Source organism: Colossoma macropomum, unplaced genomic scaffold (genome assembly GCF_904425465.1).
Source record: "Colossoma macropomum unplaced genomic scaffold, Colossoma_macropomum, whole genome shotgun sequence".
Classification (NCBI taxonomy): domain Eukaryota; kingdom Metazoa; phylum Chordata; class Actinopteri; order Characiformes; family Serrasalmidae; genus Colossoma; species Colossoma macropomum.
This window is the reverse complement of record NW_023495200.1, coordinates 81955-108527: the sequence shown is the minus strand read 5'-3', so window position 1 is coordinate 108527 and position 26573 is coordinate 81955. Positions and strand designations below refer to the sequence as shown.

Here is a 26573-nt window from a genome sequence, read left to right as displayed (position 1 = left end):
GCTGCAAAGTCAAAACCTCCTATTTTTTGAGCTTCTTAGTGTAAAAGCTTATCAGTAAATGACTGATAATTGCCCTTCTTTTGAAAATGACCTTCCAAAGTAAAAAACATGTGTATTTCACTTACATTCACTTTCCTCACTCACAGTCTACACAAACTACGACACACTAAATAAGGCAATTTTTAACAAATTAGGCTGGTCAGTCTGAACCTGGGTCATTCAGCTGAGGGGTCAGCTTTTGAAGCTTCAAATAAAAAATCACTGCAGTGTGATATTGGGGGATTTCTGTGTGGAGAGTGACGCACCACTGACTGCAGGTGTACGTTACTGCATTACGGAACTACTGGCTGATATATGAGCTAACTACACTGCGGTCAAACCCGGTCAGCTGCAGTCAGACTTTGGCTGCAGGAGCTACAGCACAGAGATACGAGATCCACTCTTGCAGTTACACTTTTGAGTTCAACTTTCTGTTGTGCTGTCTTTTTAGCTGCCCCTAATTCTCATTGGTCAGATTTCTACTGTGTATAAACTCCACCCGCCGCTCCTGCTGAGACTCCAGAGCAGAAAGCAGAAAGATCTTCAGGAGGTGTGAAGAGATCAACTGATTTTGTCCTGATTAAGGAATTAATTTCTCTTATTACGGTTCCAGTCTGCAGTGAGAGACGGGACACATCATGAAGCCCCTGCTGCTCCTCATCTTCACTCTTCATCTCGCTTCAGCAGGTCAGTCCAAAGGCTAAAGCTGAGCTCCAGCAGTTTCCCTGCTTCTAAATCACACTGTCCTATTTATATACGTGTGAAACTCTGGGTTCTATTCTGTGCACATGAGTGATAACAGATAACAGAGTATTAGTACAGACTAATACAGTCAGACTAGTACAGACATGCTGAGAAATACTGGGAAAGTCCAGGGTAAGGTTCATTTTATTTTCACCATCCATCTTTTCAGTGCTAAAAACTCTTGAACGGACTTTGGTAGCCAGTAAAGACTTACATATTCACCACAGTCTGACCACAGAGAGTGATGAACACTTTCTTCTGCGGTTTGGGAGAAATTGAACACGCTCCTCTTTTTGTTTTAATACCAAAATCACATTTTCAGTCAGAATTTCATGAATTATTTTCTGCCCTGTGATGGACTGGCGGCCTATTCAGGGTGTTTCCTGCCTTCTGACCAGTGACCACTGGGATGGTATCTTCTTTTAGCCTTTCTTAAGGCTTGTGTTGAGGTGCTTGTTCAAAAATAAAGAGCTTCTGCCTAAAAAAAATTCATGCTATGTTTAAATATCCTCCAATCACCAGCTTCACTGGCTTCAGCTTTCACCTCATTGGAGCGTCTGGCTGGTAGTGAGGTCAGCTTTTACCAGCTTTGAACTCGAGGTCAGTAATGAGAGCACAACGAATAGCAACAATGGCAAATAGCTATGAAAACTGCTTGCGTATAACTTCTTGTTACGATACTAGGAGGGTTTTAGCTGACGTAAACATTGTAAGACATCAAATTGTAAGTCACTCTGGATAAGAGCGTCTGCTAAATACCCTAAATGTAAGGCTGAAATCAGCTTCCTATTCGCCAGCTTCTTGTTACGATGGTCATCCAGGAATGTCAATGTTGGGTTCTGCTTGGACATGAGGCACAAAGTTACTGTAAGAGTAAAATGGACAGTGTTAAGAGACTGATCTAATCTTTATCTTACAGGATTGCTGCTGTCTTTAAGGCAGTTGGAAGCTTAAAGGAGAATTCCACCATTTTTTGTGTAAACAGAGTCGTTCGGAGTGGTTTGGTGTGAAACGCTCTGTTCTAGAGAAACTCAGAGTCAGCATTGTCGCAGTGTTTTGGTAACATTTTATAACACAGCTCTGGTTAAACCGCATAACTTCCTGACATTTATTGTGTAATTCTCCAGAACTTATGGCGAAACGTTCCCTTATGAATCAGTACAGATGAAACACCTACCAGTTATACGTACTACATTAATATACTTACAGCAGAAGAAAATGAGAAACAAGAGTAACAGCTGGGGACTTTCCCACATTTACCTTTTAATTTCCCAGACATTTTTGCTCATGGCAGTTGTGACAATCACTTGGTATGCAGAGGCGTTCAGTAGGAAAGCTTCACCCACACTCCAGGGATTTATTATGCTTCTGTCTTCTACTTCACTGTGTGATTTTGAATAAGAACATGTTGAGAAATTACTCTATACTTGTGGAAGTTAGCTCCAAGCAGGCATCTTTGTCCAGCACTGCAGCAGCTCATAACAAGCAGGCTGGGGTAGAAAGAGAACTTACCTCTCACAATACACAGCTATGGAAAGCTTGCATTGTCATCTATAATATATATATATATATATATATATATATATATATATATATATATAATGTAATATGTAATCAGATCTAGCTGTCTGTGTGTTTCTTTGCTGAGCTGGATAACTGTCCATCCTGCTTCATCTGCCTTAATTGGGTGCCCCCTGCTTGCCAGCCTTCTTGGGAAGTTTGACCACCATAGAGCTTCCTGCTGTCCAATGCTGTGCAAACCTCACCTGCATGAACTGACCCTCCTGATGCTGCTGCTGCTGCACAGACTCAGTCTGTTTAATCATAGACATTGTTTCATCTGCCTCAATACTCAGAGCTCTTCTCTTATTCATGCTAACAGATCATCATTACAGGCTCTAACAGCTGTCACTGGACCACTGGTTAATCTAAATACTGCTGTCCAATCTTAGGCTGATTTTTTTTTTCTTTTAACTTTATTCAATATTTTACATTAATGGTAAAACCTTATCCTCTGTTGATATTGCTCTTGTTGTGTTTTTGTTTCGCTGCCCAGTGTTGACCAGAGGAGGGTGGGTTCCCCTTTTGAGTTTTGGTTCCTCTCAAGGTTTCCTCCTCTTGCTTTTAGGGAATTTTTCCTTTGTCACTGTCACCCTTAGCGACGTTCATAGGGACTTGGTTCTGGATTTTCTGTAAAGCTGCTTTGTGACAATGCCATATGAATAAATTTAAACTCATAGTGTCTGTATTTAATCAAGTATCTGCTGACAGTCATCTTTAATTGGTAATTGGTCTTTTCAAAACACCAGATGTTCCCATGTCTATGGCACGTGAACTGAAGACACATTCAACAGACATTTATAGAAGAGCAGTGTGGCTTTATCCATTTGTAGTGTTGGTTCAACAAAGTATCGAACATGTTTTTTTTTTCCCCCTTTCCCCCAAATGTACTCAATCACGTGAAAAATTGTTCTGGTGCTCCTGCTTTGTTGGAATGAAAATCTGCAGCCACGCCGCTCCTTTGTGGATAAGATTGTAAACCCCTGTTGAAGCACATACTGTAATCTGTCTGTACTTTAGTCCATGTTTGTAGAGAACACAAAAAAAAAATTCAAAATCTCATGTTATGTAGCTTCAGCCATCTGATATCTGTTACACACTAAGATGGTCACAGCTATCAGGATATTGTCAGTTGCATTCTGACTGGCTATATGCACGTCCTTGTGTTTTTGGGAAAAAAAACAGCCTTTGAATGGTCCTTACATGTCAGTGTAAGTGGTTCTTCACCACATAAAGTGACAGAATATATCAGACTCTCACCTCTGAGAAAGCAGGCCCATCCAAAAAGTGAACCCCCCAAGAAGCTGGCACTAAATAAAAACAACATAAATGTGCTAAAATTATTACAATATAGGCTACAATATATACCATGAAATCCACTGTCCTTGTCAGCGTAGAATGGCTGATCATCCAACACAATTAATTCCACTATTAATAGCTATTTTTTGCTCTTTGCCTTGTAACAACCACCTTGACTTATCATAAGTTTAGGGGTTACATTTATAGTCCAAGGATACACTGCTTACGATTATAGAGCTAATGTAGTACAAACAAACTCATGCACCCAAAAAAAACCCAAAATAGACTCTGTTTAACCTGCCACCCAAAATGCTTTATCTATTTAGATGCATCTGCCAAAACATACACAATTTATAATGCACAAACAGAACCCTCACACCATCAAATTTTAACAACATTCCACGCCCCTCTCCCAGTTTCTCCAAAGTCCAAAAAGTCCAAAATGCAAAAAATCGAAAAATGATTCAATCAAAAATTCAAGTCCTTAGCAATGCATTGCAAAAACAAAAAAACACAAACCAGCTGGATCTCACCGGCAATGACAGGCCTATCCCCAAGCTTCTTCCAGATCCCTGAGGGTTAATCCACTTTTCTTAGAGTCTTTTGGGTCCTTTTTTCAACATGCTTGGTCCACCAGTCTGCCAGTTCATAAGTAGAGGAATAAGAGGAAACGTTGGTGGCTTTTGTTTGTTAATCCCTTCAGGACTCACAAAACACACCAAACGTTCCTCTTTCTTGCACCGCCATCTTGTCTCTCTCCTTCCTCCTCTCTCTCTTTAACCAGGAATGCTCCTCCTGTGGTTCCTTCCTAGGAGCTCTGCCCCTTGCATTTCCAGGAAGGCTCTTAAAGGAACAGTGCTATGATGGTTCAGCAAACAATTTTATTCTGGCCCCTTTTTACCTGACCTCGAATAGCAAAACTCACACGTTTTAAATGTTAGCACATAGAAAAGTTTAACCTTGCAAGGTATTTAAGTTTTAAACCCTTTCTTTGAATTAATGTGCTACATATGTATTTCCTATAAAACACCTTTCATGTGTCACAGATCCCCCGCCCCCCCAAACTGGTAGTATTGAGGGTCTTAACCCCCAGAATAAGGTTTTAGATTACCCACATTTACAGTGTCTAACTTATCTGAGCTGTCTTGCCATTTAAGCCTATAATTAACAGGACGTACTTTCATCACTTCAGCCGGACCTGTCCACTTAGGCGCTAGCTTTGATGAAAATTTGTCAGAGGCTTTGGACTGAGGGTGTGCCCTCACCCAGACCAGATCTCCCACAAGAAATTGCGCAGGTCTCCTATGGGCATTGTAATATCTGGCTTGTCTGTGTTTGGCCACTCCTACTCTCCGCCTTACCTCCTGTGCCATCAGATTTTGTCATTCCAGTAATGAATATTGTGGTTGCTGTGGATCCAGCACTGGAGCTTGATGAATAGGCCTCTCCAATGGGCCTTTCAGTTGTCTTCCAAGGGCCAGTTCTGCTGGAGTCTGCCCGGTGGTTTTGTGGCGGGAGCTGTTAATTGCGAATCGGAACTCCGTCAACCACTTATCCCATTCCTCATGATATTCTCCCACAAAAGGGGCTATCATGGTCTTTAGGGTTTGATTAATTCGTTCAGTGAGATTGGTCTGGGGATGATAGCTGGTGATCATCTTCTGTATGACTCCCCATTTCTGGCAGAGGTCTGTGAGGAGCTGACTGGTGAACTGAGAGCCTCGGTCTGAAACCAGGTATTTGGGAACCTCCCATCTGGTGAAGATCTCGTCCCTTAGCAACTGGCAAAGCTGATGGGTTTTCCTCACAGGGAATAGCTCCGCCCACTTGATGTAGTAATCCACCACCACCAACAGGTAACCGTTGCCTCTCTTGCTCCTGGGAAACGGACCCATAAAGTCCAATCCAAGCATATATGCCGCTCAGTTCATGCAGCCTTTTCAGTAATGAACTTCAAAGTGCTGCAACCTTAGGGTCCAGCGGGTCAGCCAGGAGCTAATCTTTGGACAATTGAATGCCCAAGATAAAGCACTATGGTCAGTATAGACTTCAAACTTGGCCCCTTTCAGGTAATGGTACCATTTCTCCACGGCCCAGACAACTGCCAGGCATTCTTTTTCCGACGTGGAGTAATTGTGCTCTGCCCCTCGCAGTGCTCTGGAGGCATATGCTATTACCTTCTCACCCTCGAAAGTTTGTTGGGTTAGAACCGCTCCTAACCCTACATCACTGGCGTCAGTGTGGACCTGAAATGGCAAAGTTAGATCTGGCTGAGCCAAGACAGGCAGAGATTTCAAGGCCTGATTTAGATGGTCAAAACTCTTCTGGCATTCATCTGTCCACTCCCACTTGACCTTTTTTTTCACTTTAGGTTATTTAAGGGAGCAGCGAGGTCAGCAAAATGAGGTATGAATTTGTGATACCACCCCACAAGGCTCAGGAACCTTTGTAGAGACTTGATATCTTTTGGGATGGGATATTTAGACACTGCTATGGTCTTTTCTGGGTCAGGTTCCACTCCTTTTTCTGAGACAATGTGTCCCAGAAACCTGAACTGTTTCTTAAAGAAGCAGCACTGTCTCAGGTTCAAGGTTAGGTTCGCAGCATGCAGTCTGGAGAACACTGCATGGAGATCTTTTGAGTGCTGCTCATGACTGGTGGAGTAGACAATGATGTCATCAATGTAGACAAAGCAGACGCATCCTCGTAATTCCCCCAAAAACCCTTTCCTTCAGATGTTGGAACGTCGCTGCGGCGTTCTTTAACCCAAAAGGCATGGCCTTAAATTGGTAAAGTCCCATGGGTGTGATGACCGCGGTCTTGGCCTTGCTCTCTGGATCCATAGCCACCTGCCAGTAACCAGACAGGAGATCCAAAGTACTAAAACACACTGCTCCATGTAGTGACTCAAGGATGTCATGAATTATTGCCATTGGGTAAGCATCCTGAGGAGTCTTAGCGTTCAACCTTCTGTAATCAATACAAAAGCGATAGGATCCATCAGGTTTTCTCACCAGCACCACAGGAGAGGCCCAGGCAGACTGAGATGGCTCTATGACTTCATCTTCACATATCTGCTTTACCTGATCCTCAATAATGTTCCTCTTAAGTGGTGATACCTGATATGCCTTTTATCGAACTGGTATTTGATCCCATGTGTGCATGTAATGCTGTATTATGGTGGTTCTTCCTATCTTTGGCGAAGGCCACGCCCGGAACAGTTCCTGCATCTCTGGAGGATGGGTTCGCAAGAGAGCCTCATGGGCCTCAGACGTACCAGCTGCATCTGAATAGAAGGAAAGTAAAGGAGAAGTCATAGCTACATACAAATTCACATTCTTCCTCTGTTCTTCTGATGGTGACCAGGTCAGGTTGCCTGGGGTGCGATTCAAAAATGGAAAAAAAGTCCATCTTCCATGAATTTGCCGCTCCAGGAAGCTAATAAAAAAGCAGCAAAAATCTAGATGTGAGAGAGAGAGAGAGAGAGAGAGAGAAAGAGAAAGAGAAAAAAACTTTTGTTTTGAGCTGTTTTGTTGCCTTTGTGCTGTGAGGGTGCTTGCTGTTGTTTTGCGTCCTGAGTTCTGTGTGTTTAGCTCCGGTTTAGTTTGTGATAGACTGTGTGTAAATAGTGTCTCTGTTCACTGTGACTGTGCCGGAAGGGGGTGAGCGTCGTTTTCTTTGTATATATCTTTTTCTCCTGTTTGTCATTTAAGTTAGAGAGTTCGGTTAGTTGCCTGTCTTTTGTTTGATTTTGGTTTGCTTAGGTTAGTTAGATTTGCGGACATTCTGTGTTGAGTCTGAAAAGGAGTGGGATGACGGGATACCCCTCCTCATGTTCGCTTTCCGTGAAGTTGTACAGGAGTCCACTGGTTTTAGCCCAGCTCAGTTGGTGTTTGAACACACGGTGACACACGTGCTGATTTGAAGTCCTTGTGTAAGGAATATGCAAGCCTTTCTTCAGATGTGCCCCGACAAACCAACGTACTAAACCACGACATTGATGTTGGTAATAGTCGTCCCGTTAAACAGAACTACTATCGTGTCAAACCTGTTAAACGTGCCTATATGCGTACTGAGGTAGACTATCTGGTTAAACATGGCTTGGCACTTCCTAGTTCTAGCCCATGCAGTTCCCCAGGCCTTCTGGTCCCTAACCCAGATGGCTCTGGGTGAATGCCCTCACAGTCCCTGATTCATTTCCCTTGGCCAGAATTGAGGATTGTGTCGACAGTGTAGGGTTCTGACAAGTATGTGACTAAATTGGATTTAGTTGCCCCAGCAACATTTCAAAGACTCATGAGTTGTGTACTTCAGTCTGTGCCGAACTGTGCTGCCCACTGATTTCACCCAGCCTTTTAAAAAATAGATTCCATTTTGGACACAAAATAATCAGGAGCCCAGTTATTTCCAAAGGCTAGTATTTCCATGACGTTTAAACTGCTTCTTGTTATTCAGTTAAAGCATTTGTATATAAAGAATAGATTTGATTTACTTCAATTGCTGCTGATGAGATTCTGGTGATTTCAGTGCAGTATCCAAAAAGACTAGGTAGTTGAAATACCTTAAGCCTCATATACACTTATTAGATTATAAAAAAGGTGGACTGCACTGTATGTAGCTACCTCTCACCACATTTTTCACTGATGTCATCCAGAAACCCATCTTTTCCAACTAATGTTTCCAAAAAAATTGCTGGGTGATACAAAAAACTATTTTTTTGAACAATGTAATGCATTATGGATTTACAGTGTGATAGTGATCAGCATATGACCACATGACTAGACTGTGGGGAAAAGTGGAGATAGCATAAGATATAAAGGGCTATATATACATATGTGTATATATATATATTTTTTTTTAATAGTCATTTTGTTTTATAATATAGTTCGCAGCCCAGTTTTTGGAGATTCTGATTTTTTTATTGTTCATGCAGACGTTCTATTGGCTGGAATTCAGCTGCTCTGTTATCTTGGTTGTCGCCATTCCAACAGCAGAGATGACCGTGATGGTCAGAGAGTTTTTGTTGTTGGTGAAAGTTCGCAAAAATGGAACAGAGGACGAATAAAATAATGATGTTTACTGTTATACATGTGTTCAAATTTAATGATGTCTGAATAAATAAAGGCCTTGAGACACCTGAAGGTAACTGCTGCTCCATTTAAGGTGGACTGGGAAAATTTGAACAGGCATTAAAAGGAAAGTCGCTCCTGCTTGGCAGGAGGGTAACATTAACTTATTTTTGCTGTTTCACAGAACCAGTAGGTCAGTACTGGTTTGCCCCGTGTGCTGATGTTTGTGATAGCAAGTGGTGCTAACACCTGTAGCGATGGTTTGCTAACCCATAGCTTAGCTAACATTAGTTCCATTACTTGCTGGATTCACTCTAACGTCATGGTACTTGTGCAGTTTATAAATCTGGATAAAATGGTTACTCAAGGAACCTTGTAAATGATTGCAGGTTCCTCAGAGTCCTGTCCTTTTCAAAAAGGTTACTGGAAGCTCCCTGAAGGGTTCAGCCAGTGAGGATTTTAAGTAGAAGCTGTTCTGCAATCAGTTTCCAAAACTGCCTTTTGTTTCAGCTGCACTGACAGTCTGAGAAAACTGATCATGCTGGTTATGTGACCTCAGTAAAAACCCACACAGCATTTTTACCATGAAGCTTAAATATGAAACAGATTATTTTTGTTTCTATCATTGAGGAGTTTCATCTGCCAACTGCTGACGTTGTTAGGGTGTGGCTAATAAACTCATTCATGGGTAACAAAGCTCAGCTGATGGCCTCTTAGCCTTTAATTTACAAGCCATTATCTGGATTCAAAGATATCCTTTTACAAAATATAATAATTTAAAAAAGAAGACATGTTTAATGATATAATGTGTGTTATTGCTTCAACTGTCTTTTTCATTTGGAAATCACAGTGATCAGTTCAGGAATACATGTAAAAAACAAAAGAAAACAAAAAAGCTCTCTCAACTTAATATTATATATGATTTAATAAAGTTCAGTTCAATTTTAAGGAAGCATGGTAACGAACTTTTAAAGCTAAAACATCAGATCATTGTTGTTTTATCATTTTACAGTGCAGCAACTTTCACTTGCAGTTATGTGAGAAATAATGGAAATGATAGTTTCTTTATCTTTACAGACACCCACTCTCTGCAGTTCTTCTTAACTGGAGTCACACCGGGAACCAGCGTCCCAGAGTTCACTGCTGTCGGTCAGCTGGATGAACTTCAAGGCGGGTATTATAACAGTAACAGCAGGAAAGTGATCATACAGATAGACTGGATAAAGAACGGCAAGGATCAAGCATTCTGGGACTTGTTAACACAGACAGCACATCTTTTTCAGGGGAACTTCAAAGTCACTATAGCTGCATTAATACAGCACTTCAATCAGACTGAAGGTATGTCCCTGCATGTATATACATACATGTGTGTGCATGTACAGCACTGTGCACAAATCAGAGACCCTTTCATTCATATAATTTCCAGTCAAAACGGCCAAAAAAGTACAAGCTGTTAATCTCAGCTGCCTCACGCATTTCTCTCTCATGTGCATCTCAAACGGCTAAAGGAGATATGAAAAATCATTACAAAGGAAAAATGAAAGCTACAGAGAAAATGTGGCTCCTAACAACCACCTGGAAGACCTGGTAGACAACAAAACTGCCCCCATCAGATAAACAGCACTTAAAGCTTTCATCTTTGAGAGAGAGGAGAAAATCAAGCTGCTTCAGATCTGAAAACATCCACAGGTGTTTCTGTCCATCCTTCCACTGTGAGAAGACGACTCAGCGCTGTGGGTCTGAAAGGATGTGCAGCTGATCAAGAAGAACCTCACTGAGAAAAGGAGACGGACAAGAAAAAGTTTGAAAAACTGAAAGTAAGTCTTCTGAAAAGAATGGAAGCTCTAATGAAGGTAAAGAGTGACACATTAAACACTGAACCATCTGATATTATGTTTAGTTTTTGAGGCTGCTGTGGAATTTTCAGCTAAAATGTTTGTGATTTTTTGCTGAAGCTGAAAAATGAATAAGCTGTTTTGACTGGAAATTAAATAAACAGAAGGGTGGTCCGTGACTTTTGCACAGTACTGTGTGTATATGCAACCATAACTGATGTGAGTACATCCCCCCGATCTTCTGTAACTCGTTTACGTTCTTCCTCCACATCCTCATATTTCATTATAAGAGATTTCCATTAAACAAGAGATCCAAGCCATTTAAATATTCTATATGTTTAATTAACAAGAGGCACTATAAACCAAATGCATCTCGAGTGAAATCCCATGTGACAGTTTTGGACAATACGGCCCTTACATTGAGGCTTACTGGCCATTAGATAGATGTCCAGTTTTAGAAAAATCTTATCTGAGAAAAAAAAAGCATGATAATCTGACCGCTCCAATTTACAGCACATTTATGACAGAAAAAGGACAAACACTCCGGGAAAAGAGTAAATCGAGGCTGCCCACTATCACCACACCTGTTCAACCTGTATGTAGAACATATAATGGGAGAAGCAGGACTGGAGGAAGATGACTGAGGACTCAGGATTGGTGGAAGAAACTTCAATAACCTTCAATATGATGATACAACACTCATAGTAGATGGACAAGGATGAAGGAGCTTGAAAAGGTCTACAAATGCAAAAAGGTTTGTTTCTACAAAGATCAGTTTCAGATCAGTTATCCAGGCTGTGGTCTTCTCTGTGGTTCTTCATGGATGTAAAAGCTGGACAAAAAAAAAGCAGGACAGGAAAAATATATGAAACTCTTATTTTGGACATATTCTGAGAAGAACCAATTCATTGGAAAGAGACCATCATGCATGGAAGAGTTGAGGGTAAAAGAAGAAGAGGACGACTAGCTAGATACGTCATCCATCTTGCAGCTGCATCAACAATCATTAACCAGCCTGAAAGCCTGATAACTCAAACAGAAGACATATTCTGGAGAAGCACTATCCATACGGTCACCAGATGTGTTTATGGTGTGTTTATTTCTGTTATTATTGTTTTATTACTTTTTTATTATGGTTTTACTTTTGTTATTACTGTTATTACTACTGTTATTACTACATTATTGCTGTGCACTAGGCTGTAACCGTGTGAGTCTGTGTGTACTGTGTATGAGTGTCTGTGAGAGAGATGTGCATTGTGACATTACTATGTTTCCGAACATTCCAACATTCATTTTCTTTTTGTCTGTGAATGATTGTTTTCCGAAAACTGTACACGGATCGGTCCTGAAATACAAGCGCACTATTCCTATGTTTGAGGAATGTTTGTGCAAAATTTTGTGCTTGTATGTCAAAAACTGTGGACCATGAATGTTTACAGAATGTGAGCGTAGAATAATAATAAGAGGAGGGAGAAGATTATGAAGATCAGTGAGTTGGTTTTTCCAGGCCAATGTAATAAAAAAACAAATACACTTTTTTCTCGTCCTGCTGATGTTGAAGTGATGAGTGAGAGGAAGCAGACAGTGTGATATGTTCCTATGTGTCTCTGCAGGGATTCACACAGCGCAGCGGATGTTTGGCTGTGAGCTGCATGATGATGGAACCAAGAGGGGACACTGGCAGATGGGTTATGATTGAGAAGACTTCCTGAGTCTGGACCTGAAGACTCTCACCTGGACTGCAGCCAATGCTATAGCTGTTATTATCCAACAGGACGTGGAGAAGACAGAAGGATCTGGACGCTGGAAGAACTTTCTGGAGAACACCTGTATTGAGTGGTTACAGATGTCTGTGGAATTGGGCCGAGCTGTTCTGGAGAGGAAAGGTAAAGTGTGTGAGCTGATCTGTTACTGTTACTGTGCTGATCTTAGCTTTACTGGGGTCCTGAGCTAAACTTGAGTTGCCCATAACCTCAACTTAAACTGCACATCTACATCCTCCACCAACACCCCCCTAATTCCCTTTATAACAATCTTCTGCTGCTAATCTTAACACAGTAGTTCTTCTGTTAGATTTACTTACTTGAATAAGTTACGGATTCGAAAATCTGACCTTTCTAATTCATTTTTTTTAGGTGAATGATGTCATCACAAGAAAGATTAGGTCTAATCTCATGATTAACGGTCATTATGATGATTCCAGACAAACGCTCCTGTGACATTCTGAGATCTTTATAAGTTTGGATAAATTAGCTACATTTACTGAACAATTACGACGACTGTCACACACCAGAACTGACCAGACACTCGCAGATGTAGCTGGGAAAAGTGGCTTTACTGGTTAAAGCATTATCCAAACTCACTGTCAGTAAACAGGCATGGGTCAGATCCAAAACAATCCAAAAACACAAAAAGACGAACATAACAAAGCAGGCAAAAAAGGTCAAAAATCCACAGTCCGATACACAAAAGGCTATACAAGAAAAACACTCGGTAGCTCAGAACACACTTTCATATGGCTGTAATTCTGTTTTCAGGAGACTTTCTTTGAGTTTCCCAGGAAATCTGCAGGCTTGTTTTTCCACACTCCCAAAGTTCAGTCTTAGAGGTTGTATTTTCTGCTTTTTGGGATTCAGATAATCTCAATCACAAACTTTGACCCATCAGTCCATAAAACCTCACTCCACATCTCAGAGGTCCAGTTTCAGTGTTCTAGTGCACTTCCTCTCAATAATTTCTTCTTGAACAGCTACACATCCTTTCAGACCCACAGCGCTGAGTCGTCTTCTCACAGTGGAAGGATGGACAGAAACACCTGTGGATGTTTTCAGATCTGAAGCAGCTTGATTCTCTCCTCTCTCTCAGAGACGAAAGCTTTAAGTGCTGTTTATCTGATGGGGGCAGTTTTGGGGTCTACTAGGTCTTCCAGGTGGTTGTTAGGAGTCCCACTTTCTCTGTAGCTTTTCATAATTTTTTGAACTCCAGTTTTGGAAACTGTTTTTTCACTTATTTTCCTTTGACTTTCTGCTTCTTTATGGAAGCATTTCTTTATCTAATCTCCTCACAAAGTCCTTTAGACATTTTAGGTGCATATGAGAATTTGAAAGTTACAATCAGTTGAGTTGGGTGTGCAGATGCTCCTTGTTTTAATTAGCACCAAACCATACAGGTGACTGTCAGTAAGAATTGAGGTAGAGGGCATTGATAACGTTAAACTGTGAATATACAGAGTAGAAGGTGTAGTACTGTGTACAGAGATAGTACAATGTAAGAGGCCATATGAGGGCTAATATGGTATACTGTAAATTACTGGATAATACAGTGTAATGCTGAAATATATACAATTCATCAGAATATGGTACAATACATAAAGCAGGTGCGATATATACGATTTACTAGCTGGACTACGCTACAGAATGTACTAGGGTAGTGGAAACAGGGTGGTAGATGCTATATGTAAAATGTAAAAGGAGACGGTCAATCAGTGTCAGCTGTTAAGAGCTCTGAAGGCCTGGGGGAAGAAGCTGTTTCTGAGGACAGTCTTTATCAGTCTGTGCAGAGTGAGTGAGATGGCATCGTCCACTGAACGGTTTATGGGATTATGGGATTATGCAAACTGAAGCAGGTCTACAGTGGAGGGGATATTAGTGTGAATGAAATGACTCATTTTTCTATCATCACAGATTGAAGCATGTGGGTACGGTGCATGAAATAAAAATGTCTTGAACATCAGCGACAGCTGCAGCAGGAACGTCTTTAAGACCCAAGGTGGAATACTGTCTTTCTGTCTTTATGAACTTTATGTGCTTTCAGACAAAGGGTTTTCTCACCTGCACTTCTGTGACCTACAGTACAGTGTTGTTCTTGAATGTTTTGATGGAAGTCGTGTCTGGCCCTAGATGACCTGGTGACTCGACCACAAAATTGCAATATTGCTTTGGTTTTAAAAATGTAGGAATGCTGAGTTCCACATCATGAGAAGTTTTACAGACTGGCTTCTTTCATTTTGATTGTTTTTTTGTTTTACTTAAATTTTATTTATGTGTTTGTTTGTTTGTTTGTTATCTCCAGCATTATCTCCTCTCTGTGTGCCTAAGTTTCCTCTGAATTTGCCCATAGATATAATGACTGATCGGTATTCATATTTTAAAGCAGCTGTCGTAGGTGAGACGACATGGTGGTGCTGCCGCCCACAATGGTGGGTAGCGCTGACGCCTCACAACAAGAAGGGCCTGGGTTCAATCCCGGCCGGGAGACCAGGGTTCTTTCTGTGTGGAGTCTGCATGTTCTCCTGGGTCTGTCTGGGTTTCCTCCCACAGTCCAAAGACATGCTAAATTGCCCCTAGTGTGAATGTATGTGTCTGCTCTGTGATGGGCTGCTCAGGGTGTTTCCTGCCTTCCACCCAGTGACCACTGGGATAGGCTCCAGCTCTGCCTGCGACCCAGAGGGATAAGCTTAGGCTTAGAGAATGTGTGTGTGTCTCTAGATGAGACAAGTTATGTGATCATTAGTCTTCATCAGTAATACACCTGAGCAACATCAGTGACATGTTTACCCCATTTCTCTCTCTCTCTCTATCTCTCTCAAATCAAATCAAATCAAATCAGATTTATTGTCACATCACAAGAGTACAGGGACACAGGTGAGTGAAAAACTTGAGTGCGAGTTCCACAAATTATGCAGAGAACAGTATTTACACATAGATAAACAAAACTATAGATAGGATAGAAGAATAGATAAAACCAATTTAACTAAAATATATACATATAATCTTACACAATAACTTAAAAATAATAATATTGCACCGAGACATATAATATTGCACTGGGAATGTAGAGTGAGTGTAATCAACTATATACTATATATAGTAATGGATATTACAATGCTATGTAGATGTGCAAGTAATCACACTAGGTGTGGAGGTAGAAGATGGTACAGTAGGTGGCAGAGTATTTAGTAAAGTGCAAGGTACAGGAAGTTAAGTGGAAGCGCAGGGGGAGAGTATTGTCTTTGGATAGGTATTCAAAGTCCAGCTATGCAAGTAAAGTGCGGGAGTACAGTGGGTGCACGTACGTGTAATGGGAAGGGTTGGGCTGGGCAGAGCAGTGATTGCTGGCTGTTCAATAGCCTGGTTGCATGGGGGAAGAAGCTGTCTTTGAGCCGACTGGTTCTGGCTTTTAAGCTTCTGAGCCTCCTACCACTCGGCAGCTGAGAGAACAGACAGTGACTAGGATGGGAGGGGTCCTTCATAATCCTTCTGGATTTCCTCAGGCAGCGACTGGTGTATAAATCCAATAGGTTAGGGAGCTGAACCCCGGTGATGGACTGTGCTGTCCGCACCACCCTCTGCAGAGATTTCCTCTCACGAACAGTACAGTTCCCGTACCAGGTGGTGATGCTGCCCGTCAGGATGCTTTCCACAGTGCAGGTGTAGAAGGTCTTAAGGATGCTGGGGTTCAGGCCAAACCTCCTCAGCCTTCTGAGGAAGTAGAGGCGCTGGTGGGCCTTCTTCACCACCTGTGAGGTGTGCACTGCCCATGTCAGGTCCTCGCTGATGTGAACACCGAGAAACTTAAAGCTGCTGACCCTCTCTACCGCAGTCCCATTGATGGAAATCGATGGGTGTACTGTCTCCTGCTTCCTGAAGTCCACGATCAGCTCCTTGGTCTTACTGACGTTTAGAGAGAGGTTATTCTCCTGGCACCAGTTTTCCAGGATTTTAACCTCCTCTCTGTAGGCCGATTCATCATTGTTGGAGATCAGGCCCACAACTGTTGTGTCGTCAGCAAACTTTATGATGACGTTGGAGCTGTGTCTAGCAGTGCAGTCATGGGTGTACAGGGAGTACAGGAGCGGGCTGAGCACACAACCCTGGGGGGCTCCGATGTTGAGGGTCAAAGAGGAGGATGTGATACTTCCCATCCTTACCACCTGCCGTCGGTCCGTCAGGAAGTTCAGGATCCAGCTGCACAGTGTGCTGTTCAGACCCAGATCCCGGAGCTTGCAGTTGAGCCTCGAAGGAACGATTGTGTTGAATGCTGAACTGTAGTCTACAAACAGCATTCTCACATACGTGTCCTTCTTTTCCAGGTGGGAGAGGGCAGTGTGCAGGGTCAGGGCGATTGCATCGTCGGTGGATCTATTCCGCCTATATGCAAATTGCAGTGGGTCCAGGGTGGCAGGCAGTGAGGAACAGATGATATCTCTGACCAGCCTCTCAAAGCATTTGCTTACGATGGAGGTCAGGGCAACAGGTCGCCAGTCGTTCAGACAGGTAATACTAGCTGTCTTTGGAACTGGCACAATGGTGGCTAGTTTGAAACTAGCTGGCACGACCGAGAGAGACAGTGAGGTGTTATAGATGTCTGCAAAAACTCCTGCTAGTTCCCTGTAGCAGGCTTTAAGCACTCTCCCGGGAATGCCATCTGGTCCTGCTGACTTGCGTGGGTTCACCCTCTTGAAGGCTTTGCACACATCAGCTACGGAGACGGAGGGGGCGTTGGGATCAGCGGTGGGCGGGGCGCTCTCCAGTGGTGCTGCGGGAATTCCGTCGAAGCGAGCGTAGAAGTTATTAAGCTCGTCCGGCAGATCAGCGCTGGTACTGGGCAGAGTGCGAGAGGCAGTTTTATAGTCAGAGATTGTATTTAACCCCTGCCATAAGCTTCGTGTGTTGGCTGTGTTGAACTGTGCTTCCACTTTCATTCTGTACGCACGTTTAGCTGCTCTGATGGATTTACGGAGAGCGTAGTTGGATTGCTTGTACTCCTCCGTATTTCCCGCTCTGAATGCAGCGCTGCGTGCGCTGAGGGCGGAGCGAACCTCACAGTTCAGCCAGGGCTTCTGATTGGGGTAAACGCGGACTTGTCTGCAGGGCACTACGTCATCAACACACTTGCGTATGAAGGCGGTGACTGTGTCTGCGTACTCGTCCACGCTGCCCGACGAATCACGGAACATTTCCCAGTCCACATGATCAAAACAATCCTGCAGCATAGCGTCTGATTGGTCAGACCAGCGGCGCACCTCCCTGGTAGTGACCGGCCCCCGTTTCAGCTTCTGCCTATAGGTGGGCAGGAGCAGGATGGAGGAGTGATCTGATTTGCCGAACGGGGGTCGGGGGAGGGATTTGTAACAGTTCCGGATGCTGGAGTAAACATGGTCTAAAATCCTGTCTTTCCGAGTGAAACATGTTACGTGCTGGAATAATGTCGGACAGTAGGTTCGCAGGTTATTCCGATTAAAGTCCCCCGCAACAATAAGTGCAGCCTCCGGGCGCGCGGTCATCTGCTTGCTGATAGCCTCGTGTAGCTTCCCGAGCGCGAGGTCCGAGTCCGCCTGCGGGGGGATGTACACCGCGGCCAGACAGAGTCCCATTATCTCACGGGGCAGCCACGCCGGCCGGCAAAACACGATGAGATATTCCAAATCCGGCGAGCAGAAAGACTCGATGAAATGTACATTCCTCCGATCACACCAAGCGTTATTGATCAGAAAACATACACCTCCTCCTTTGCTTTTCCCGGAGAGCTGCTTGGTTCTATCGGCGCGGTGCAGAGAGAACCCGGCGGGTTCGATGGCATTATCAGGGACCTCATCGGATAACCACGTTTCTGTGAGGCAGAGAACGCTGCAGTCCCGGATCTCTCGCTGGAAGGCGACCCGTGCATGAAGCTCACACAACTTGTTTTCCAAGGACTGCACGTTAGCCAGTAATATGGTGGGAAGAGGCGGCCGATGGGCACGGCGTCTGAGTCTGACGAGCACGCCGGCTCTCTTGCCTCTTTTCCGGCGTCTTCGACGGGTGCGTGGCCGGGCGGCCCAGATGAGTGGCGCCTCTCCAGTGTTAGTAAACAAAGGATCGGCGTTATGGAACTCAAAGTCCGGTTTTCGGTGAGTGATCGACGATCTGATTTCCAGAAGTGTTTGTCGGTCGTAGGTGATAAAACCAGTAACATTTAGTGCAAAAAGAGTTAAAAACAAACACAAAAACAACAAAAAACTGCAAAAGTAAGCGGGAGCTCGCAACACGGCAGCCATACTCGGCGCCATCTTGAATAAGCCCTATCTCTCTCTCTCTCTCCAGTCCCTCCTGAGGTGTCTCTGTTCCAGAAGAACTCTTCTTCTCCAGTGGTGTGTCATGCTACAGGTTTCTTCCCCAAAGCAGTGATGATCTCCTGGCAGAAGAATGGAGAGGATCTGCATGAGGACGTGGATCTCAGAGAGACGCTACCCAACCAGGATGGAACCTTCCAGAAGAGGAGTGTTCTGACTGTCTCACCTGAGGAGCTGAACAAACACGACTACACCTGCATCATTCAGCACAGCAGCCTGGAGAAGGAGGTGGTGCTGCAGGTGGTTAATCACAGTGGTGAGAGAAATAAGGTGTATATTCAGTTTTAAAGTCACTGATGAGGCCAGTTATAATAATAATGATCTTTAATGAATTTAGTTTCAGGTGGAGTCTTGACTGGGATCATCGTTGGTGCAGTAGTGTCTGGTCTCCTCATTATCATCGGTGTTGGAGTTTTTGTGTGGATGAAGAAGAAGCAGCCGTCTGGTAAGAGAAGGAAATAAACACGTCCCAACACCACTGGGTTACTAACTGAGGATTTACTGTGGATTACAGATGTTAACACAGTCCAGTGAATGTAGACCAGATACTAATCTGAATGTGTTAATGAGGCTCTGCTAAGAGATACATCTGTAGCACTTTTGTAGCTGATCTTCTGTAGCTTTTTCAGGCCCAGACCATCCAGTGGGTTTTATGGGTGCATTTGCAGGGGCCTCAGCCACTAGGGGGCCCCAATGAGCAATTATGAAAAAATAGTCAAAACAGCTGAATGAACCGTGTCACCCTTATGACCAGTCATAATCCAGACACTTTCCACTTTCCACACTAGCAATCTTCCGTTACCTCAGGCTTTGTTTATTTATTTATTTTTTTACATTAAGCTATCGTTTCTGTGAAGATACATTGAATTTGAAGGGGGTCTGTAAAAGCGAGACCTGATATCTCATCAGAGTAGTAGAAGCTTTATAATGAAGTGTTGTACTGGTTCTTGGGTTGTGTTAATCTGTGCTCTCATTAATCTTGCTGTAGTTTTCTTTTTACCACTACAGTGTGTTTAAATGTACAGAAGGATGACTGGACTGTCAGCAACAGGCTATAATATGATTATAAGGCTGGGGACAAAGCTCATTTGGAAAAAGTACTGCTTGTCAATATGTTATTGTCTTTATCTAACCAGCGCAGGTCAACACAGGAACTTTCCTTCTTAACAATAACAAATTACTGATAATTTAGTTTTACTTTAAACTATCATACCTAACAGAAATATCTGTTTCAAGAGGTTTGTTTCTAGAACAACTTAGATAACCTGTTTTTTATTGTTTTGTTCTGTATGAGCCCCAGACTGTGCAGCTTGGATGGAACATTCAAAAACTCTCTTTAAAAAACAAACAAACAAATAAATAAAAAGTATATACAAATCAGAAGAAGTTGGGATGGCATATTAAATTGCAATTAAAACTGAAATCACTCATTTTTTAAAACTTATTTTTGACCCTTAACCTACATTGAAATCAATACAACAGCACAGTGTTTGTGTAAGGGTCCAGCCTGCACCGCTGGCTGCCAGTAGAAGGCGACGGAGGCAAGGTGCCATAACTTCAGGGAACTCCAATTCCCAGAAGCCCTCGGGCTGATTAGACCCAACCCGACACACCTGCGGACTCCTCTACTTAAGGCTGTGGCAAACAGCAGCCCTTTGTAGAGGGGTGACTGGTACGGTACTTAGCCCAGGTGGGTATTTGAACAAAAAGAAAAGAAAAGAAAAAAGGGCTGTAAAAAACAAAGAGTAATTGCCCCAAAATTACTTCAAAGCTGAAAAAAAGTTCTTGAGCTACAAACTGTCTCCAAGCCATACTAAAGGTGTTTGCTCCACCAAGAGCGAACGAGTGAAACAAAGTCTTCCTTCCCTTCATTCTTACAGTGGAAGTGCGTTTTGTTTTCTCATTATCTTTCATTTCACCTTTCTAGTTCAGCCTTTGTTTGAGCTGCTTTCAGCGTTTCTTTTGTTTGCTGTTTTCCCGCCTTTTCATTTCCCCTTCCTTGAGGTGTTTTACCTGTGGTCGCCTTTGCTTCCCAGTGGCGCAGCAGTAACTCCACGGACCACCGATCTGTACAATGGTGGTTCAAGCCTGACTCTGGGTCACCTCAACTGCACCGTGCCAAACACGCACTCAATAAATTTATTTAACTGTCTTTCTCACTGGTTTTCTTTTCTGCTCTTGGGTCCGCCTCCCTGCCGTCCTGTAACAGTTTGATGTTTTATGTCATGAATTTTATTTTATTTTTCTAAATACTTATTTCAGTTTTCCTGCACTATATATTTTTAAAAATATTGGGACAGTAAAGTATTTACCACTTTGTAATGTTGTCATTCCTTTCACAAGATGTAAAATACGTTTAAGGGCTGAAGACACCAAGTAATGAAGCATTTCAGGTGTAGTTTTGTACCATTTTTCCTGCAAACAAGTTTTAATGTGTGTATTTTTGCATTTTAAAATGTACCACACATTCTCTACTGCGGACAGGTCAGGACTGCAGGCAGGCCAGTCCAGCACTCACGCCCTCATTTCCGCAGGCATGCCTAATGTGTGCAAAATGTGGTTTTGCAGTGTCTTGTTGAAATATGCATGGACGTCCCTGGAAAAGATGTCGTCTTGAAGGCAGCACATGTTGCTCCAGAACGTCTATGTACTTTTCAGCATTAATGGTGCATCACAGAAGTTGTTGAAGATGTAATCTTTCTACATCATCAGCTTATCAGTCTCTCTGCAGGGTTTTGAAAATCCCCATGTGTGTCAGTGTTTATGAATATTATATCATATTTAAACAAAACAACTAAATATTTTTTTAATCATATCATTGGCCGCCAGCTTGCAGAATCTTTGATAAGAGGCTTCGCACTGAATTGAGATAATAAGTAACTTAATTATAACAAGAGTAATAATAATAATCTTAAATATATGAATACACTTTGTACACTAACGGTCATTTTGTCTTTGTTTGTATTTCTAGGACACACGGCAAATCAGATGAATGATTCTGACTGGATTCTGAGTTAAGAGATCAGCCAAACACTGCCTGCGTTACACAAACAACTTCATTAGATAACTTTTAATTTGGAAACTATTTCTCTTCTTGGTTTTATTTTTCTGTTTTTTTTTTTCTTTTTTTCTCTTCATTCTGGTTTCAGAAGCAGCTTCAGATAATTATTCTGTAGGATCTCAAAACTATCTCACATTTTGATATTTGTTGAATTATATATATGGCATTTGTCTATTCCTAAACTTACCTTATAAACCATTCAGAACTGACCACTGCACTGTAATATACTCAGATTCAGACTGGACATTATTTAGTTCAAACTGTCTGGGCATTTTTAACACGTGACAATTTAATGAATTCATTTTCTTTTGAGGTTATTCATTTTCTTGGAACTGAATCCCAAGATTGGAGTAGAAACACTTCTATTTTTTTGCTCATCACTGTAATTCTTTCACTGACCTGAACCACAATAGATGTGGGGCTGCGGCCCATTTAGAGTGACGCATGATACAAAGAGTTACCGTAACTGATTCCAGTTTCTTCATAAACTTGTAATTTTGTCTAAACTAAACGCCAGATACAGCCACAAAAGGTAATCAGGTATCGGCCTGATACTGCACTTATTTACTCGACTCATGATCATAAAAATGCACTGATACCAACATCTGATACCACCTAATACCATGTGATCTAAGTGTAGTGTGCGCTGCTGAGCAGTCAGACACAAAGTTGTTGGTCACTTTAAGCACTGTGTGTTGCTATGTTCCCTCCAGGCATACAATTTAAGCCCATTTTAAACACACACAATCACAACCATTTCCCCAATACAGGTGGAGACACGTAGGCTAGCAAAACAGAGGCAAAAAGTCCACATTTGCTACCAAAGTCTGCATATGCCAACTTTATTCTATTTGACTAAACAGATTTAGTTAGTAATATTTTGTTTTAGTTCCATAGTTTCAATTCTTACTTTCACCAAGCTGTCATGTCAATGCATATCAATATACTGTATTCAATTCACAGAAATTACAGTACATAAAATACTGTACATTCATATGCAAAAAATTGGTGAAATCCTGTTTTTTTTATTTTCTAATTGAAAATAAATGAACACATAAAGTACAGAGAACACTTTTATGCATATTTAGATTATGATTATTGACCAAATTTAACATATTAGAAAAACACCATGTAAAATGTGGCCTGTGCAAAAGTTTTGGCACATTTTATATTTCACATTTTATTTTTTTCCAACATGTTGCCATGACTGCCATATTTAAGTGTTCTCTGTGGAGGATGTTTTAACTGATTTTCACTTAAAGTCAACAACACATGGAAATGTAACATACATTTGAATATGGCTGTATCTGTTGAAGTGAATGAAATAAAGAAACTGAGTGAGAAAGATGTGCAGGTGTCTTTACTTCTCAGAAACTCCTCCTCTTCATGAGACACTGGCATAAATAATAAGCTCATGGTTGTACAGTTATGCCAACAGCAGTTATTATATGTTTCATGTTTCAAATTCAGTGTTAAAAATAAAAAGATGCTAATTATTGTCACATTCTTCTATTTAATGTTTATATACTTTGTCCCAGACACATTTTACATCTCATTTCTCAGTAAACACCACACAGCAATAACATAACATATGATATGTGTCCAAATGTTTCTAGACACCTGCTCTTCTAGCTTTTCTTCAGAAATGAAGGGTATTAATGGGGAGTTTGTCCTCCCTTTGCTGCAGTAACAGCCTCTACTCTGCTGGGAAAGCTTTAAACTAGATGTTGGAACATTGCTGTGAAGATTCAGCCACAAGAGCATTAGTGAGGGCAGGTACTGATGGTGGATGATTAGTTCTGCATCAGCTCCAAATCATCTCAAAGGTGCTAATGGGGTGGTCAACCGACTGTTTGTTGATGGAGCTCACTTTGCGTATGGGAGCACTGTGATTCTGAAACAATAAAGAACCTTCCTCAAACTGCTGCCACTAAGTTGGAAACAGATATTTGTCAAAAATCTCATGCAGTACTTCCAGTGCTTTTCTATGAAGGTTACGCAGCCATGAGAGCACTTTACCACCTGTGTCAGTAATTTACCAACAAATGCTGTGGGCTTTGAATTAAGGGCCTTCTGGCTATAGTGAAAAACAGGTTGAACCAACACAGACTCTAGTTTCCTCAAACTTTTTAGCATGCTGGTGATCTGTGACTGCTGTTTATTGAGTAGAAAGCCTTGATCCCCTCTACCCCCTCTGCGCTGCATACCCCTTCTACACTTACATCTGTCCCACCCTGATAAGAGTCTGACGAGACTGAGCTACAGGCCTCTCCCCTTTTTCAACACAGTTAATAGCCTGTTGCTGCAATGTTAAAAAAAAAAATACTTCCCATTCGGATTCCTGCCTGTGTGTAATTCCCTTGTTGTTCTTATAGGTGGTCTTCAGTGTGTCTTGTGTATGTTTGGCCCTTTGTTTCAGTCTTTCCTGGTCTAGTCTTGCAGTCTCATGTGTTTATTCTAGTTTGTCATCAGTAAAACTTGCTGACACATCCAGCCTTCTCACTTTCCCAATTATATTAGCATTCATAAGCATATATAAGCAGTTATATTCCCTGAATAAGCTTTAAGAAAGGCTTCGACTTCCTCTAGTCATAATCAGACAAATCAGTTTTAGGCTTAGAGTCAAAGAAGTAGTGGCGTCTTCTGTCCTGTTAAACAAAACCCAACCTTCACATGCATCAGCCTGCACTGGTAAATTTAGTAAGGTTAAAAAGTATCACTGGGGCAAAATACTAACACCAACGCCTACAGCAGAGGAAGTGCCTCTTCTTAGCCAATTACAAAAGAGGCACCAAGAGGGGGAACTAGTGCATCACGCAGGCCTGGTCTTATCTACAAGTCACAGGCACTCAGATGATAAGAAACAAAAAGAGGAGCAATAAAAACACAGCCAATATTACCAGCATGGTAAATTCTCCCAGCGTAAATCTAGAACATACGGACTAAAGAAGGAAAAGAACAGAAAAAAAACATATAAGAATGAAGACAAGAAGAGAGTGAAATATAAAAAGCAGAAAAATGGCCTGGCCCAGTCCGTCTACTTCCTCATACAGCTCACAGATGCAGATCCAAACCGAAAAGGTTCAGTGATCCACACTGTAATACATCTCACATATAACTTCAGATCCCAAAGAAATGTTCAATGTTCTACACTGTAATGCGGCTCATGGATTATGGTTGCAGTGCTTTAGTGGTGACTGGGATGGACAGTCACTGGCGAGTTGAACCCAACATGTCAGTCTGTCTCAGTTCCTCCCTCAGATGGTGAGGATACCACATCAAGAGGTGAACCTGATCAAGAGAGGACTCCAACGAAAGATCACCCCCCACCCTGGTTATTTTGAGCTCGTGCAAATATTCTGTTTATATTCAACTAATTTCATTCTTTTTTGAAATTCAGTCACATCAGCAGTTTCCTTAACTTTATATCATCACAGATAAACTTCTCTTCCACCACACACTGCAGGCATGGACTAAAACATTACACTGTCATTTGTTACATAAACATGACTATTTAAAAAAAAATAAATAAATCCGCTCGCTGCATTAAAACCACACGTCTGCAGCAGTTTAACATCCATCACTCACTTCCTTTACCAGAGAACAGCAGCACCTTCAGTTACTGCTGATCACAGTTCACTCATCTGCTAAAACAACACCAGAGCAGATGTTACACTAGATTTGGTTTACAGGACCCAGAGTATCATCACAGCACCAGAACCTGGTGATGACTGTTATTTAGTATCAGCAATAGAACATCATACTAGAACTCTACAGAGGACAATCTTTAAAAAAGCATTTTCTGCAGTGTTTAGTGCATTTCTATGGATTTTTAACACATTAGGAAAAAAAAAAACATATAAAATGTTCCATAACCTTTGCACAGACCATTTTCCCAAATCTGTCCATTTCAGTAAATAAACAGTAATTGTGCGTTAAACTGTGCAGAAGTGTGTTCTCTGAGGATGTGTCGGCTTAAATGAATGATAAAAGCATATTAGAATGTAGAAAAAGACCATTCATGATGGTGGTGCTGGTGGTGGTGGAGGAAAGGGTTTTGTAGAGTGTAAATTAAGGCCTGCTAACTCTGTTCAGGTGTTTGAGTGGTTGTTTATCTGCTCCTCTGTGTTTCATCACCTCTCAGTAAATGACAGTGATCATCTGTGACAATGGAAAATTATAACTGTATAATGTAAACAGCTGCAGCCGTGTTCATCTGCAGGCATGTGGTTTTAATGCAGTGAGTTGGTTTAGAATAGCTGAGGGTCAGTTTTGCAGTGGCCCTAGTACTATAAGTGTTTTTGTTTTTTGTATATTTCAATGTATTTTTCCCATATTATTAATGTGTAAGAGACAAAGAAATATGAACATTAAAATCTAGTCCAGTTTCTTTTGTGATAGTAAATAAATACCACATTATATTCTGTACATCAGTAAACCTATAATGGGGTTTTAGTCTGACAGTGTAACTGACCGGCTTCACTGGTCAAGGCTACCAAATATCTTGACTAATTTAATTCACTAACACAAGTGAATTAAATTGACTTTGTGTGCAAAAGTTTGAACACCTCTGGCCAAATTCCACTGCTCCAGAGTCCAGTGTCACCGTGCTTTACACCACTCCAGCCTACGCTAAGCATAGCACGTAGTACTCGACCTGGTCATAGATTTATAAAGGGTACCATGCTGTTCTGCTCTGCCTGATGGAAAAACAGCATAAGCTGCATTGCCAAGTACTGTTATTCTTACTGGGGGACTGATTTACACTTTGTCACAATCTATATAGCATTATACAGTATTCATTTTCTATAGAAGTGCATATTTTAAAGGTGTAACTTACTTTTACTAAAAGT

The 26573-nt window shown here is 41.8% G+C and overlaps 1 pseudogene; it reads left to right on the top strand.

The window, feature by feature from the left end:
- Window positions 1-613: 613 nt before the first annotated feature.
- LOC118801146 lies at window positions 614-22476 on the top strand (annotated as a pseudogene).
- Window positions 22477-26573: the final 4097 nt, after the last annotated feature.